General features: G+C 40.8%; 1 long non-coding RNA gene across 1 annotated transcript; it reads left to right on the top strand.

Annotated features, from left to right (window-relative positions):
- Positions 1–2,671: 2,671 nt before the first annotated feature.
- LOC123959010 lies at positions 2,672–5,865 on the top strand. The gene is made up of 3 exons (XR_006822197.1): positions 2,672–2,719; positions 2,822–3,092; positions 4,550–5,865. It is a non-coding gene; the product is annotated as an uncharacterized LOC123959010 (long non-coding RNA).
- The last annotated feature ends 234 nt before the right edge of the window (positions 5,866–6,099 follow it).

Raw genomic sequence — 6,099 nt, 5'->3', positions numbered from 1 at the left:
GTTGGTGGTTGCACAGGTACGCTGGTGGTTACACAGGTACGCTGGTGGTTACACAGGTACGCTGGTGGTTACACAGGTACGTTGGTGATTAGGTGGTTACACAGGTACGTTGGTGGTTGCACAAGTACGCTGGTGGTTACACGGGTACGCTGGTGGTTACACAGGTACAATGGTGGTTAGGTGGTTACACAGGTACGTTGGTGATTAGGTGGTTACACAGGTACGTTGGTGATTAGGTGGTTACACAGGTACGTTGGTGATTAGGTGGTTACACAGGTACGTTGGTGGTTATGTTGGTGGTTGCACAGGTACGCTGGTGGTTACACAGGTACGCTGGTGGTTACACAGGTACGCTGGTGGTTACACAGGTACGTTGGTGATTAGGTGGTTACACAGGTACGTTGGTGGTTGCACAAGTACGCTGGTGGTTACACGGGTACGCTGGTGGTTACACAGGTACAATGGTGGTTAGGTGGTTACACAGGTACGTTGGTGATTAGGTGGTTACACAGGTACGTTGGTGATTAGGTGGTTACACAGGTACGTTGGTGATTAGGTGGTTACACAGGTACGTTGGTGGTTATGTTGGTGGTTGCACAGGTACGCTGGTGGTTACACAGGTACGCTGGTGGTTACACAGGTACGCTGGTGGTTACACAGGTACGTTGGTGATTAGGTGGTTACACAGGTACGTTGGTGGTTGCACAAGTACGCTGGTGGTTACACGGGTACGCTGGTGGTTACACAGGTACAATGGTGGTTAGGTGGTTACACAGGTACGTTGGTGATTAGGTGGTTACACAGGTACGTTGGTGATTAGGTGGTTACACAGGTACGTTGGTGATTAGGTGGTTACACAGGTACGTTGGTGGTTATGTTGGTGGTTGCACAGGTACGCTGGTGGTTACACAGGTACGCTGGTGGTTACACAGGTACGCTGGTGGTTACACAGGTACGCTGGGGGTTAGGTGGTTACACAGGTACGTTGGTGGTTACACAGGTACATTGGTGGTTGCACAGGTACGTTGGTGATTAGGTGGTTACACAGGTACGTTGGTGGTTGCACAAATACGCTGGTGGTTACACGGGTACGCTGGTGGTTACACAGGTACGTTGGTGATTAGGTGGTTACACAGGTACGTTGGTGATTAGGTGGTTACGTTGGTGGTTCGACAGGTACGTTGCTGATTCGACAGGTACGTTGGTGGTTATGTTGGTGGTTGCACAGGTACGTTGCTGATTCGACAGGTACGTTGGTGGTTATGTTGGTGGTTGCACAGGTACGTTGGTGGTTACACAGGTACGCCGGTGGTTACCCAGGTACGTTGGTAGTTACACCACTTCTTCTCCAAAGCAACAGCTGCTGAGGCTCATGGGTAATGTAGTATTTAGAGCTGTACACCAAACTGAAACAGATTCCTCAGAAAACAAAGTTGAAATAATTTAAACAGATGGTCAGAAGAAAAGCTTAAAGTACTCCTGTAATCAGGTGCCCCTCCAGCTCCTGCCAGGTAACGTTTTAGAAGTATTCTGATAATAATACGAAGCTGAGGAGACAGTCAGGCATGACATTTAACATATTTCAGTATATTTGAAGGTAATTAAGCATATTGGCCTGTAGGCCTGCTGTTTTCTACAAACAAACCTTTTAAGAGGATCAGAAACAAAACGGAAGAAATGCTAAATCACAACCGACAGTAAGAAGGTCAAAGGTCAGAGGTCACCTGACAGACACAACAGAGGAAACACACCTACCTGAGTTCTTCAGGACGCGAGTGGCCGCATGCTCTGTTCTGCTGGCCTGAGAGAGTCACTGACCCGTTCGCTGTTCGGTCTTGCAGACTGGCCGCTGTCACATGCATGGTGACACACACACACACGTCTGACCTCCACAATGTGTTCTTGTTTTCAGCTAATTCGAGCTGATTTCAGTCTGAATGAGTTTTTCTCTGCAGAGGATTTCAGACATCATGAGACTCAAAACACACACACACACTAATACACACCTCTGTGTGTTACACTCTGTTCTCCCACTCCACTAAAATGAGCACATGGTAGCGTTTTAAAGGCATTTGTATCCTGTAAACAAAATATATATTTGCCTCTGTTGATTCTTTTCATTTCTTTCAGTGATTCTGAGTCTTATCAGGTTCAAAAACAATAAGAAAACAGAGTGAATTAAGCAACCTGAACAAGATTAATAAACAATAGACACATTACTGTAACTGAAATCAATGAAAACACGTATTAAGAACTTCCCACATGGTTTTCCTCCATTTCAGCTTCGACTCTTTTAATGATGTCACCTCGTCGTGTTCTCTTCTTCTTCTGCTGCGGTGGTTTAACGGCAGCGACCGGAGAATCAGCTCCACCAGCTGTTTATCTCTGTCAGCCACAACTTCAGCTAGTGATTATTGTGCTCCCCTGTCACATACTAACACCTCATCCTCCCAGCCTTTTGTTCTGCCTGCCTGACTCATCATCCTCTGCAGGACCCCTTTTTCGGGTTTGCTAGAGGTTGTGTGAAGCTCTGCTGGGATTTATATTGTGTCTAAAAATTATTATTGTGCATAAAATAAAAGAAATTGGGAACCTCTGAGAGAATAGAGAAGTTGACAGTGTCTTTTTATTAGTACAGATCATGTCACTCTTCACACTTTATTTTTGCATCAGGGCTGATACAGTATTACTCCATACTACACTCCAATACTACAACAAGGTAAATTATGGATTCCACAGAGTTAAATCATATTAAATATCAAATTCCCTATTTGTTCGGGTCGAGATGGTTCAGTTTTGGTTGGTTTTGGCCACGACACAGGTGCAGCCGACAGCCACAGAGAGGTACGATGCGGTGTAGCAGTGAACCCCGCGCTGCTGGTTCAGGACCAGGACGTTCTGGTAGATGGGGACTGAGTTCATGTTGTATTTGTTGGGCTGTCCGGGGTTGGGACTGGAACAGAAGCTGCTGCTGCACTCGGCTTCCCAGAGGGTGGCGGGGATCCGGTTCTTCACGGTGGACGACCTGAGCAAACGACAGCAACGGAGTCAAAACAAGATCAAGTGCTGCCCACAGATACGGAGTCCCACAGGTGACAAAAATCACTACGATTTTAAGTTGTCTTTAGGAAGGACCATGTCAATAGAATAATTAAATGTTCAGTAGGACAGAAAAAATATGCAAAATAGGGGTTTAATGAGAGGATATAACACAATTTAAAGCCAGTAATGTGAGGAAAAAGGGGAAAAAAATATTTGTATTTTACTTATTTATTTGTTTAAATCCATTTACATAAATTTATGGTACATTGTATATTTGTGGATGAATATGCCCACAACACAATCTCACTCCCAACTTGTCACATATGGACAAGTTAGAAACAATAAATATGTAATGTCCCATTAGACTTTCAAAATAAAACTAGTGGTTAATGTTGTGAAACATTGAAATGTTGTTTAGGAAAAGATCAAGGGTTGGGGTTAAATTAAGTACATTACTTACATAAGTTATGGTACATAACTAAAAAGAATCAAGGTTGACTTTGTGCTTCATATAGGAAACAACCTCCTTACTTGGACTTTTCTGTTATTTATTTATATATTACGCCCATTTTTAGCGTTGAATTATGTCTGTAAAGGGTCTTGACCATGAGTCCGTATATGAGAACTTGGAAGGGGTTGGGAGGAACGGCTTAAAAAAAGTTAGGTTACAGAAGTTGAGGTGTATAAGGGGGAATATTACTTCCTACGTTTCTGTCAATCTAGCAAATACATTATGATGTAATTAGTTTTAATTCTTGTTTAAGAAAAGAAAATAGAAGTGTAAAATTTATGGTAAATTTTGTTGTATACGCATGTTTACTACCAAAAAATATCTGCCCTCATCTCGTACTACCGTTTGATTCAGTCTTTTTTTGGAGAATGTTTTCAGGATGCATGTCCATCTGTATTGGAGCAGGTCAGTAAAAGATCAGTAATACTAAACAATATTAAAAAACATAAAAATAAGATTTTGAAAAGTGAGAGGGACACGGCCCCAGCCCCCAGGGGAAATTATACCGTTGTATAAATGTAATAAGTTTAATATTATTTCAATTAATTGAACAGAAAAGAACATGATGCATTAAAAGAGGAAAGTGGTTTTCAAAAAACAACCAAAAAATGTAGTGGAAAAAGTTAAATAATATAATTGAAATTTTATTTAAAAGTTGTTACGCTCATAAGTTAATCTTTATTTACTTGTCAGGTTCATATTTTTTGATTCTTTTGACATTTACTCTTTAATTAATTTTTTTGTGTTTCTTTCTCAGTTCTTTCTTATTTATTTATTTTTACTAAAATGCTGACAAAGATAAATTAAGTTCTGTTTAGTCGAGAAAGACTAATAAACCAGGATCCACTGATATTTAGAACAACACAACACGATCAGAGTCACTCACACGCGGACAGACGTTTATTTGCTGTTTCGCTTTAAAATTGTTCAGACATTCATTCATCCAGTCACTCACTCATTCATCCCTTTATGTATTTACTGTCTCTGCATCATCAGACTGACCTCCAGCTCCACGGAGACAGCGATCTGCTGTGGATGTTCCCGTTTCCCTCAGACGAGGAGGCGACGTCTGAGGAGAACGCCAACGTGGAGTCACAACCAGGAGGAGAAGCATTCACCGAGGAGGAGACGACCCACAATACACTGCAACATACCTGCAGAGAGGACACATTATTACTATAGAGTATCAGATGCATTTGTTTATAAATGGGCAGAAATGACATTTCTTCACCAACCAGTGGTGTTACCTCAAATACTGTACTTTTTATTTTATGCAAAAATCTTTAAATAGAGTTGTATCCCTTGGCTAACGATGGCTAAGACACACAAAAAAGCTGAAAGTGAATTATGTAATAAACTCTTATTAGGGAGATATTTATTGATTTCTTAGCAAAAATAAATTTTAATTTCTGTTGGGATTAACAAGTGAGGTTCTACAGTCAGTCAGACATTTTCAAATAAAAGGGACTAATAAAATAAATAAATAAATTAGTCTAATCATGATGATTAGTTGATTTACTGGTGACCATACTGTATGTGCTTTTCATCTGAGTAGCTGGATGCATTAAAGATACCTAACATAAGTTGTTAATATGATTACGAGAGAACTCAAAATATACTGTAACAACATACAGAAACTGCTCGCCGTGGCTTTTTTGGGACTCCGTACAAAAAAGAAAGCGGCTCTGCATTTACTTCACTGGTTTAATCCATATCTCGTATAATTGTGGCTCCCCCACACAAACACACAGGTTTATAATGTATATGATTTATTTGTTAATTTAAATCCGAATCTTCGCTCTAAATTTCTAATTTCTAACATAGATGTAAATATGGATGTATCAGAGGAAATGTTTGAGCGATGCTCATTTTGTGTCCATTATCTCAGTTTATTTTTGTCTTATCAAGACTTTTAACAGTTGATATCAGCTGATATTCAGCTGACTTGCCGCTTCATTGAAACTTAGTTATCCCCTTTTTATATACTCTATTTGAATTCTCGGAGATGTGGTCTGGAAGCAGAGTAATTTGTCATCATTTCGTACGGTTAATAAAGTTATTGCTCACCAGCAGATTGCAGGCACTGTGTCTCGGCTTCATGTTGTCGACGTGGTCGTGTGCAGCTTCTGTGCGCCAACTGCTCTGAGTTCAGGTGTTTTTATGATGGTCTTACTGTCAGATCTGATCACAGCAGATCCCTTGAGCTGATAAGCAGACGTGACATGAGAGGGGAGATTCCTCTTATCTCGCCTGCTGATCGACACGTTGTGAACAACACGTTTTCTTCACTGATAACATCTCTGACAGACAGATGGTAAAACAACTGACACGACACGAGGATAAGCTGAGCTGACATTTCTTCTGATTCCCACACGCTTTATTATGTTCTGTTCTATTTTCAATCCAAGTTTCTAAAGATACTAAATACGTTACAATTGGAAAAATGTGTCTAAAATGATGCACAAGACATATAGAATATACAGTATGTACATGTCGAAGGTGGATATGATATACAGGTACACATACATGTACACATGTACACAGTG

Source organism: Micropterus dolomieu, linkage group LG20 (genome assembly GCF_021292245.1).
Source record: "Micropterus dolomieu isolate WLL.071019.BEF.003 ecotype Adirondacks linkage group LG20, ASM2129224v1, whole genome shotgun sequence".
NCBI lineage: Eukaryota > Metazoa > Chordata > Actinopteri > Centrarchiformes > Centrarchidae > Micropterus > Micropterus dolomieu.
This window is presented reverse-complemented; position numbering and strand designations above follow the sequence as displayed.